The sequence below is a fragment of the Cygnus atratus genome, chromosome 8, assembly GCF_013377495.2.
Source record: "Cygnus atratus isolate AKBS03 ecotype Queensland, Australia chromosome 8, CAtr_DNAZoo_HiC_assembly, whole genome shotgun sequence".
In the NCBI taxonomy this organism is placed as follows: domain Eukaryota; kingdom Metazoa; phylum Chordata; class Aves; order Anseriformes; family Anatidae; genus Cygnus; species Cygnus atratus.
The window spans coordinates 5,551,522-5,564,238 of NC_066369.1; the positions used below are offsets into that span (position 1 = coordinate 5,551,522).

The 12,717-nt window shown below is 40.4% G+C and overlaps 1 protein-coding gene across 5 annotated transcripts in view; it reads right to left on the bottom strand.

The window, feature by feature from the left end:
* VAV3 (vav guanine nucleotide exchange factor 3) overlaps positions 1 to 12,717 on the bottom strand; it is a 192,485-nt gene that overhangs the window by 144,837 nt on the left and 34,931 nt on the right. The gene's annotated exons all lie outside the window — the stretch shown is intronic.

Genomic DNA, 12,717 nt, shown 5'->3' on the forward strand with positions numbered 1-12,717 from the left:
TTATTATTATTGTTCTTAAAAGCCAAAGGCTACTAGGTTTCTCCATGCAGAGTACTGATTCAGCCTAAATACTGATTTACTTGCAGTGAAATTCTCACAGCTGCTAAATTTTCTCCTCACTGAAAAAACTCAGCTGGCTTTTTAACACCTAGAAATTTTTGAATTTAGGTTCATTAGCAATGCCATTTCCCAACAAAAAGCTCACAGCTGCATTAAGATGTTTACCTCTCAAGAAAACCTAAAGTTAAGGGAAAGACAGGAGCTGTCATGGGCCTGAAATCTGGCCTAGATTCACCACAGGTATTTCCAGGAGCTGCATTTGGCTTTCTAATATAGCTAAAAACTGCTCAATGCATCAGCAGGTATGCACAAACAAAATGCTCTTCCCACTCTGCAAAACTAAGTTTTCCTAACAGAGGCCTCCTATAACAGAAGACAGATGGGAAAGCAAATTACATGAAATTAAGTTTTCCTTTAAAAACAGTCGGCTAGGGAATGTTAAAGCACCTATGTTGCAAGTAAGAAATGAAATTCTTAGGTATGTTCTAACAGAAAAAAAACAAGGAAGAAACAAGGAAGAAAACAAGGGAAGTCCTCCCCCCCATTTTGTTTTGTACTCAATACTCACTAATTCATTAAGTGGCAAACTGCATTTAACATGTTTCATATGTTAAACAGGCTTGACATAATTTTAATCTAATATTCAATAACCCTAAGACAACACGGCAGTTATATTACATTTCTTGTAGGATCTAGAAACCACAGACTACGCATTTGTCAAATCTACCTTCACTTGGGATGGGACCACATCATCAATTGCAGTGTGCCAAATGGTGCCTTCAACAGAACAGGCCTCCGGACAATACAGAGTAACCCCTGCTAGTCCAAAGAAACCTCAGTGGGTTTAGCTGAGCATCTAGTGATTCACGAACCATCAATTAGCTCTTGCAAAACTGAAAATGAAAGGCTTATTTCTGAACTATTAAGCTAACCACAGTAGCTACCTGAACGTACCTCAGACTACTAAAACTAAAATATGTTCATACTATATGCACACATTTTTGAATAAAGCATATGAGAAAAAAAATATTTACAAAGAATGTTATATGCTACTTATATTTTCCAAAAGTCACTTAATTATGCTATTCAGAAAGCTTTCAGAAAATTTTCCAAAATGTTATATTGCAATCATCTACAGAAACAATTTTCTCAATGAAAACAAAGATTTTTATCACTGTGGTTATTGTATGAAGAAGTGCAAATTAGTAAAAGAAACCTCCAAATTAAAAAAAGTGCACACGCGTAAAACTGAGGAAGTTCTACAGAAGACAACCCTTCTCGCTGGCAATAAGAAAAAGGCAGCATCAGTCTGCAGTCTCTCGCTTATAAGTATAGTCCTCAGGATATTTGGAAACCTACTACATTTTTGTGTTTCATTTTCAAACAAAAACATTATGCTTTGGTACACCACAGGGAGATCAAAGGCATGACGAGCAGTTCTCATACAGATGCCATGAGAGCTAGACATCTCTCATTTGGTCTCATCTCTGAAAGTCTCCTCCACAGGAAATGTTGTCTTTCAGTTCAAGAACTGGTGCCTCTTCAGTAGAAGATAACTTAAAAACATACTTTTAAAAAAAAAATACCAAAAAGGGTTCATTGCTATGTTAGGACACCACAACCTAGGAATCTTAATATGTGGATTGCTAAAAAAAAGTATTGCAGCAGGATGGTTCAAGCCACAAGTCCCAAAACACTAGTGAAAAATAAAGCTCGTCTGTCTCTTCTTCAGGTGTAGCACAAGAGGAGAGCACACACAGACACGGACCATCAAAAATCACCATACATAGGGACAGTCAGGACCCTGCAAACAGGTGGAAAAGGGGGATAGCTCCAGCCACTCTCACCACTCCCTGCACAGAAATGGATGTTCACCACTGACAGCTTCCCAGATTTCCTATCTGGCAGCAAGGCTGAAGAAATATTGCCACAAGGTATGTTTAATATGATAAGGGGGGAAAAAAATCCTTTCAAAATGTGTGCAGATTATCAAGATATTTCTAAAGCACGCTGGATGTCTCTCCACATAGGTACTTACACTTCTGCAAACGGATGATGTTGTCATTGTCAGGGCTGCTGAGATGTTACAACTCTTTTGATAAGCCCTTGAGTTATTTAATGCAACAGACTAGAGTTTTAGTGGCCTCTGGCCTGTTCTGCAGTGAATTTAGTTTTGCAAGAGGTATTAAGATAATATGTATAGAAATGAAGAAATGAAGAACAAGTTTGCAAAAAACTTCTACCACCCAAAAAAAAAAGAAATAGATTGGGTTTATGTAATTGGTACTGTATTTGTAAGAACTTAAATTGGATAAGAGTGCGCAAACCAAATTATACTTAGTTCCATAGAAAAAACATGCTGTTTTCTACTGTAATGCTTGCTACTTGACATAAAAAGAAGCATTTATTTCAGGCTTTCCAACACAGCGCATGGTTATGGGTGCTGACAGAAATGTATAGAAAGACTTTACAAAGGGAACTGAATAGAAATGACTTATTAGACACAAAAAGCACAGGCAGGACTATAGCTGCCCAGAGGGAAGACTGATTTCTCTAGCCAGTCCTTTAATGAAGTGAAACATGAAATGCAAAAGAAAAAAAAAATCAATTTCATATTCCCTCTATTTCTATAGAGGTAGAGGTATTTCTCAGAAAATATGTTTTAGCAATGAAGTACTTCAATGGAATGAAGGTCTGTTGGTACAGACCATATTCATATCCAGATGTACCTTTTGTACTAAAAGTATTCCTAAGGGAGTTCAGAGACCAACACAAAGAGCTCTGAAGATCAAATTCTGCCGTTAGATATTCATATGAAACTCCAACATAGCAACACCAGTCAGGCAAGTGAAAACCCAAGGCCAAGAAACGACAAGTATTTAGAGAGGACAGAATTCTAATCACACTTTCAACTTTTTTTTTTTTTTTTTTTTTTTTTAAATCGCTAAGAGTAGAAAACACAGCAATTTGTCTTTATTTCCCCTTTTATTATAGGGCTTCTAGTCATAAGCCAGGAAGCAAACTTTCCTCATATTTGTACCCGTACCAATAGCCATTCATAGTATGTAGGACAAGCCAGGACCAAACACTAAGCATAGACCAAACTGAAGTTTGAGCACCTCAGACAGTCTGAATAGGCGCTAGGCTACGAACAGGCAGGAATACAAAGCAGACCACTGTTACTCTATGTCAGGGGGAAGGTGGGTTTTTCCCCTCGCCTTTTAAAAATAAGGTGGGAAACTATGATTCCACTACTTCTTAAACAGGCACCATTACTCTTCCAGACATTCCACAGCTATCCCTCCATCGCCACACTTTGCAGGCCTTGTGATGCCGCAGTCACAGCTCTACACAGCCTTCAGGAGGTTCCCCATAACCGCCAGCACTGCAGCCAGTCACTCTCAGCAGCTGCCCTATAGGAACTATGACAAGAAGTAAAAGCACAGGAAAAGAGGATTTGGAGGTAGCTAGTTGCCCTCTCAAATCACCTTACCACTACTCTTCCTTTGGGAAGAGCAGGGCCTGTCAATGAAAGTTCTGAAAGCTTCCCCTCCTGCCCTTCCTCCGACAGCGCTACGTGATGAACTGCACAGCTGCAGCTATTCGCCTGTGCCTATACAGCCAAATCAGCCATGTAGCCATACCCCAAAAGGGCAGCATCTTAGGTAACGGCAACCATTAGTTACAAAAACAGCTGAAGAAAGGCCAGACATTCAAAACAAGTGTATAAAAGGGAAGTAATCAGGTGAGCAAATGTGGCCTCAACTCATGCATCTCAGAAGGAACTTTTTTTTTTTTTTTTGATTTTGTGAAATTCTGATGTTGCATGCAAGAAAGCACATACAGGCTTGTGAAGATGGGAAACTTTTTTTTGTCAGTCCTTATTTATGGCCTTAGAGAAAGCAGAATTAAGCAAAAAGGAAGAGAAGGCAGAAGAATACAAGAGGAACAGACCCCTGCCAGAACACTTCCATGCTCTTCCTAGACCTCAGCGCAGAACACAGGCTCCTCACCTTTCCTGCCCACTTTTGGGGATACTGATGAGAAAAGATTAGCTGGAAAGATCTCATTTTTATTTCCACCCCGTTGCAGAGAATAAACATAAAAAGTAAAATTCTTTCAGCCATATCCAATAAAGGAAGAAAATTGGGTACTTACAGATAGATTGGATCTTTGATATCAAAGGCTCCTCTTTGCAAGCCAGGCTGGACAGTCTCCCAACACCTCATCTGACAGACCCATCCCAAAAGCAGGGTTACCAAAACAGCTGCACATTATACCTCTATTAAACATTTTTTTTTTTAAACCATTATCGCTATGTTCATTAACATCCGATGAGTAGGTACTCAGACAAAGCGGTGGCCCATTGTGATACTGACAGAACTGCACGTTCAGGGTTAACAATTCATCACAGAAATCATTCCTGGCTCCTTCACGGATTTCAGCAGCCAAAGCAGATTAGATTAGTTCTGCTCTGCCAACAGGGGTAATTATCACTATATGCAGTAAAAATAGCTGTAAGGATTCTCAGTGAATGAAGTACGGACCCAGTGATGAAGTCTTAATTCAGCATCTATTAATGTCTTTTCCTGAGCCAGCAAGAAGGAAAAGCAATATTCAAGTCATGAACAGAGGTTTAACATTTGTATTGTCTGTGTGCAACTTTTCTTGTGAAGATCTTTTAGATCTGGAGTCCTACTGAGGTAGGTGATGCACAGGGCCATAAGGAATGTAAAGACCATGTCAATGGGAGAGGATGAGTGCTCCTATTTTCAGTACGTTAGTGAAAGCTAAAAGGCCATCTCATGAGCTTCTTGGGTTTGAGTGTGACAAAACCACAAGTGAGTATTACTCTGACTCTTAGATAAAATATTAACTTGCAAATGACCTTAAAAAAAAAAAAACTAACAAACACAGGAAGAACACACAACTCACAGCAAAGGAATTCAATTTTAAGTTCTGCATTTGGCCTCTTGATTTGCAAACCATCTCCATCGTTCAGATAATCAATATTTTTAAAGCTGTAAACAGGAGCAAACAAGCCAAATATTAAATACTCCTAACCTTCATCCTCCAGAAGGGACTGTCCAGAAATATTTTTATTTCTGTTACAAAGCAGACACACTAATAAGGCTGCAGGAGTCAGCACACCGAGTTCTGGAAGAGGCAGGCTCATTATCAGCATCTCAGCTGCTTACAGCCCATGCATTAGCTGTTCACATCGTCACTTAAGGCAGGAATCATTTTCTGGGTAGCAAAACATGCAAGACTGGTGCCACTACGTAACGGTGAAGAATATTGCTTAGAATTGTGCTTTGCAAAGAACAGCAGGCATTCCTTAATTCAGAGATGATACTTTAATGTGAAATCCTACAGGCAGAGTAGCTAGGGAGATCTGTAGAGCTACTCGTTACTGGATGCAGGCTTTCTTTGAAGGCCTACACAACACACAGGATGCTGTATGAACTATAAAACATATTAAATTCCTTTGACCACTGCTAACACAGTATGAATATTAATAGCATGTTCTTTATTTGCCCAGTTAATGTAGTAATTAAATATTCATGGCAAAGCTCTCCTTAAAATTCCTAACTGACTACTATTCAATTGTGTCTATTGCATTTTGGCTTGAGTATGCAGGACTTTTTTTTTTTAATGTACATTTGCTCTTCTCTATGCTTCAAAGAAAAGAAAATGGAAATTGAAACTTGAAAAAGCTGAGGAAGCACAAAGGATGCTGAGCTTTTGTTAGTACTGATATGGGGTGAAGGGAGGTCAGGAAAAAAAAAATTCAGGACTTGTACTCCTGACTCTCTCTCCTCAGCTATATTGGCACTATAGCACCGATTGAAAGTGAGGGCAAAGAAGTATTTAAATTATCTGTGATTTTTAAATCAAGCTCTCCTACAAGCCATGAAATTGGCAACTAGTAAACGGTCACTGAATCCCATTCAGCCAACAGTTTCCATGTCCCACCATGTACACTAGAACAGGCATCACCAGGTTGGGTGAAGAAGCGTTTTCTTTTGCCTGTTGTGAGGTGAAGAATATAACAGAGCTTGGGGAAAGCACACAGTCACTAAACAGAGAGCAATTTTTTGAGCATAGAGCCCTACATACAGGAATTCCCCAAGTAATAAGTGTAATTAGTGAGAGGCAATGGTGGGAGCTCAGGACAGCATCCTGTTGCAAAGAACAATTTTGGGGGAGCCCTTTGTGCCCTGCTAGCAAGACTTAACAAGTCTATCCTGCAGTATCTTGTCAAGAAGAGCAGTAATTAGAATACTGTATTAAGTATGCAAAGCACACCAACTAGCTAGGGGCTTTCTGTGCTAAGTTACCTTTCCAAGTGACTAGCCCTATCCGTCTTACGTCCTGAAGCTGCATCCCTAAGATGTCTTTCTCTAAGTATCTCAGTGTTATATGAACAAATCCAAAAGGCAGGAATACAAAGGAAACATGGAAGACTGTCCTGAGAAGAACAGGAATAGAAGAGAAACAGCAGCAAGGAAATGAAGAGAGGACCACAGGAAAAGGAACAGGAAAGACAGACCCACACTGAAAACAAAGGTTAAAAAAGAAATCAAAATAGACTGATAAAAAAAATAGTTAAGTGGTTGTTCCCACTGTATAAGATATTTGACTCTCTAATAATTAAACCATGGGAGAAAAAAATAAATAAAAGCCTAACACAAGGGAACAGCGTGTTAACATTTTGGTGTTAAAATGCTTCAGGCAAACCTATTTATAAAACTGCCATTTTCAGTGAGATAACGGTCACTGTGCTGTGAATTGTATTCCAAACCATGCCATGGAAAACACTTCTGTTGAAGGCAGAACTGTAAAGGATGCTTACTTTCTGCTAAGATGCATTTTCTTTGGTTCTAACATAGGGTTTCTGATCATTCACTTTTCAGCTTAGTTGAAGAAACATGGGCAGTTCCATCAAACTGTTTGGTAGTTGGAAAAACCTCAAAACATGTACCTACATAATCTATTTAAACTTGGCGGGGGGGACTATAACCTACAGCTTACCTGAAACATGAAAACTGCAAAACAAATGGAAAATCTCAAACAAATTACCACCAATGTTTTCATGATTTAAAAAAAAAAAAAAAAAAAATATCCACACAAACCATGAAAATGCTTAAACCATGAAAAGCTTACAGCTCCAGGATGAAGTACAGATCTTCACACTGATGGTGAAGAGAGCACCCAACACATTTCATACTGGTAGCCTAGCACACTAAGATGCTGTTTCTGTTGCATCTTAATATCTTTTATTCATGACTGTTTTGTTTTTACAAGTCTCTGACGTTAGTATAACAACACGAGAAGAGTTTTTCTGCCTCTATTTGTGGAAGGGAAATTAATTTGGGGTGTGAGAAGCCCCGAGAAGGTGTGGCAAAAGATTTTCATATAGAAGTCCCCACCCAGAATTCACAAAGAAGATCTGCACTTAACTTCAGCTTCATTACAGAAGAATAATCCCTTTACCTATCTATGCCTTTCCACACTCCTAATAATCAGCCTCGTTCAACTCATCATCTGAATCGGATCTACTTTTAGGGATTAAGTTGTGGCCCCACTGTCCTGGACTTGCCTACAAGGCCAGACCTGGATCTCAGCCACCAAAATTCCTTTAGAAAGGCTCAAGGTATAGATTTTTTTAAAATAATTTTTAAAATTAACATGTACTTGCTTGTGCTTTTTTAAGTACTGTTTCCAAACTTACACGTGACAGATTCAACATTTATTTTGAAAGGTCTCAAAAATGGTCAATACTGAATCATTCATGGAAATTGGACCCAATTGAACAATCTTCCATAAGTTAGGAAGTGTCTATTAAAGGTGAACCTAATCCAAAGAACTCCTACACTCCTCCATTTCTTACAGGCGGATCACATAAGCTCATATTCTAAGTCTATGAATCTAAGTCTAACATTCTCATTACCATTCATGTTAACGCATGAGATTCATGAAATACAGTGTTTTCTTGAATTGCATGAGTATGCTTTTCCAAGCTCTTGTGATAGCGGAATCAACTCCTAGCCAGACCTTAAAGGTGTAGTACAGCTCTCTACAAATGCCCCAAAACGAACATGGCTGTCCTCTATTTTAAAAATCCACTGTTCTATTTTTGCTAGTGTGGCATTTCAGGTTTGCAGTGTATTAGACTGCTCTCTGTAGCAAGGACAGGCTTTTCTGACATACTCAAGGAGCACTTCAAGGATTGCCAGCTCCGTAAGTAGAACAGCTAAGTCCAGAAGCCCAAACCACAAACCAGTGGGAATAGGCATGCCTGAAAAACAAATTCCAGCAGTAAACTTGCAGGATTGGAGGTGAAAACTGTGTTCACTGAGGAAACTGACTGCATTTTTACACCTTTGTGATATTCTCTGGAGCTTTAACATATTGACCATTGTACTTAGCAGGCTGAGTATTTCTGATCCTTCTGCAATCTTTATTACCGTGTGTATTGCAGTTGAGCATTTCCCAGTAGCAATTTGTTATCTATTAAAAGCAAATCCAGTTTGCTTTACTATTCCCAGATTCACACGCCCTCATCACGTAGAGCAATGGGTACCAGATACGTCATATCTTCCCACTCACTAGTGAAATGAGAAGACTGCAGAAAGGTAGCCTTCATTCACCAAACACCAAAAGCTACAGTTGTAGTTCTGTCCCCAGCAAGGACTGAAGATCACTGTGCCATACCAGTGTCTCAAGACCCAGTCTTGAACCAAGACAGGAACCAAGTTCAAGCCTGCATTTAGTTGCAACCTTCCCTGCCATTTCCCCAGTGAGTAGAGGTGCAGGATTGTCCATCCCCTCTCGTTAGGGGATGCCACATCCCAAAGGCTCAAGCAAATGCAGAACTTGCTGCCAGGGTCAGTGTACACCTGACAAGACTGAATTGATCGCACCAGGAAAACAGGAAGCCTGAGGCAGTAAGACTCTACAACATTGAACATCTTGAGATAACACAGACAGGTAAAGTGGTTTTAAAAGCAGAAATACTGCACACCAATTCATTTTCTTCATCAACAAGATTGAAGTACACGACTGCGCACAGCCCATGTGGTTAACCAGCGCACTCTGCCTCCTAGACATGTTCTCAGGCAGGCCGTGTCACCCCAGGACCTTCATGGTCTGCACTAACTACAGAAACGCAGATATTTAAAGTAAATTGCATATTTATTTCAACCTACACTGAGGAAAAATGTATAATACCATCTATTCCATAAATAATTACAGCAGTCTAAAACTCTGATACTTTATCTTAAAACACCACAGAAAGTCTTCCAGAGGACAGAAGTCATTTGGGCGATTTCTGACTTATTCGATCTGATCATTTATAGTATTGCATTACCTCAGATGAGCATTAAAAAAACACTTGCAGCGTTAATGACGGAGCTTTTCCGAAATACTTAAAAGCCATTACATAGACCACACAACCCAAAGTTTAAAAAGAAAAGATCTAGCAGACCACGCATTCTAACTCAGTTTGCTGAAGAAGCATCTCCTATTGCTTGTTTTGAATATGCTACCTACCGCTTCCACTGGATACCCCCTGCACACCCCTCCATTTCCATACTGGAAGGGACAGCAAACAGTTTTCTCTTTGCTCCCTCAGGCGTCCATCATGATCTCCTCTTACATTGATACTTTTCAAAGCTGAAAAAAACCTTCCCTCTCTGTTGAGCCGTTCCTCACCAGAAAGCATTTCATACCTTCAGAACCCCTGCTGTCTTTCTCCACTCCGGTCCCGGTTTATTATGCCCTTTTTAAAACAGGAGACCACAACTGCACAACGCAGGCACACTGTGGATTAACCAGTAGACTGCAGTGGAATAATGGGCCATGATGCATAATAGCATAATGAATGTTTTGGGCACAAAACAAGCTGCTACAAATGCACTTTGCAAAAACGCTGGGGTGCTACATCCTCCACAGATGTCTACCAAAACAGATTATTGCTCTGAAGAGTCAGGTCCAGATGATCACAAGATACTGAGCTAGACAAAACAGTGGTTTGATCCACAGCTGCAGTTCTTGTGATATTGACATAAACAGGACACGAACGCATTAATAGTTCTCAGCTTCCAAAAAGCAAGAGAAGTCAGTTAAAATACAACTTTAACAATGTAGAAACTAATGCATTTATACCCATGTTCTTCACGTGTAGTCACTCTCAAATCCAGCCAGTGTTAGGTAAACTGTGCTCCACTTCTTCAGTGACATGTGAACTTCTTAATTAAGGAATTCCAAGTGAAATATAATATACACATATATAAGTAGTTATCATGCTAGAACTGATAAAGTTTAGATCAAATTCTACCATCGGCAACATTCAATTACAAAATCAGCATAAAATACGCTGACACCTTACGAACCAGCAGCAGGTTTCCTTCCTTAAGTATGCTGGTAAGCAGTGAGAGGTAAACCTGACATAAGATGTTTCAGCCAAGTATTGGCATAGGTCTCTGCTGTCTAAAAGGCTGCATTCACTTACCCCAGCTGCCTGCCAAAGCGAAACGCATCACTGAAGCAGCCCAAACTTGTGTGGGAGACGTATCGGTCACGTAAACACCTACTTCACTACAATGAATTAGCAGCTGTGATAATCTCAGCAGAAGCAAATGAGTGAATGGTCATGGAAATTCAACTGTCACTTCCGTACGTGGCCCATCTGATGTCAGGGCTGAATCACATCGACGCCTCGCCTGGCAGCAGCCTTTGAAATACATTGATGAACAGCCCACGACTTCTTCAAAGGATGGCAGTCCGGCATCTCAAAGTAAAACAGCCACAAGCATTGATTCACAAAGAAGGATATTTATGAAAACAAAAAATTTGAAATCAAAATTCTAGGGCACAAAATGGTATTAGATCACCTAAAACAATACATTGGTGCACAGGGCAAATATAGCGAAATCCCTACAGCAGAGTGCAATCTAGAGTTACCTGGACTGTCACCCCGAGCCCTTTGCTACACTACAGCAGGAGTTTAAATGGAGTACATCAGCGCCAGCGAGCAGTCTGCTTTACCAGACTCTGCTCCATGCCAAATGTGATGATAATAGTAACTCCTTTTTTCTCCAATTCAACTAAAAAATTTATCCTTAAGTCACTGTAACGTAGCTGGCAGTTTCAAGCAGCTCCCTACAACCAACCTGAAGGCAGGTTCAGCACACAGCCCAGCATCATCGTTGAAGACCCAGTCCCCAGACTTTATGAAGTCCAGGAGAGGTGACAAGAGGACGTATGAACACTGCTGTAGCCACAGGGCAGCATGGAGCCCAAGACACCAAGCAGGCTGAATGCCTCCATGAAGCCTCCAGCACGTGGTCTCAGACCCTGCAATAATTAAATCCTTCAGCAGTGTAAAAGGCAACCAGCATAGTGGCAGAAGGCTTTATTGTTACCGCACCTGGCGGTCCCTGCACTGGAAATGACTAAATGCAGGCGTGCTGACGAAGCCCAGGGACTTAAGAGCCAGGGGCAGAGGGGGAACAAGGCAGAGGAGGAGCACACGAGCCTGCTCTACTGGACTGAGTGCCCGGGAAGCCTACAGTGACAGCCAGTCACGCACAAGTCACGCCAGCAGGTATGTTCACTCTGCTATGCAGTCATCTCAGGAAAAGAACTACAGAGTATTCTACCAAAATCCTCATTCCAGTTACAAACGTACAGCATGCTTTACGTTCTGCCACAGTACTTGAAGGGTCATTGGATGGTGAACTGTGCTAAGGATCACCTTAAAGCAATTTAAAGAACTCATCCCAGTCTTCAAGCTATTGACTTCCTGCTGGATGGCTTCCAAACACTGCAGGTATCCTGGTGACCTCACAAAAAGCAAGTTCCTGAAACATCCTCAGAAACACCTGCAGTAGGTATTCTCCATCCCTGAATGAAGGCCTGCATAAATGGTTGCCATTAGTTTCATGCCTATATTTTTCTCCCTCAAATTTACAAGTAACATGCAGATGGGTGCTGGAAGCCTTCTCCCTCAGAGGGGAGCTGAGAACCGCTACCGTAGGAAATCCCTGTGCAGCGTGCTCTTCTGAACTTGGCGAAGGGGCTGAACCCTGCCTACTGCACTCAGTTAAGCCTATTAAAATCATAAGGCACTTATATGAATTGAACAAATCCATTTACTATTTTAGCAGCAACAAATGCTTGGAGGATGCAGAAATCAACTTTTTTTTTTAACCAGAAGCATCCCCATCATCCTAAACTTAATAACATCAATAAAATTAAGTTTAAAAAGCACACTAAAATCAGAGCAAGACACTGCATACTTGCACAAAACCACATAAAAACCAACAGTCACTCTTGTCATGGCTAAAAAAACGTTTGCATGAGCAGTAATCTATAACTAGTTTTGGCACTGATGCATACATAAAGGAAAACATAGCAACATATTGTAGAGTCAGTGAAAGCATTTGCCTGCCTGCAAGCTGTAGGCAATTTGATTTTTTAAGCTATTACACAAAAGAACACATTCAAAACCAATACAAGCAGCTGCTGTAACATACTTTCAGACCTCTGAACAGCACCACTTCACTAAATGCCTACCAGAACATCACTTAAACAGAAATGATTCCTTAGGATGTTTTCTTTTTATCTATCACTAAAAACAAGCATTGGAGC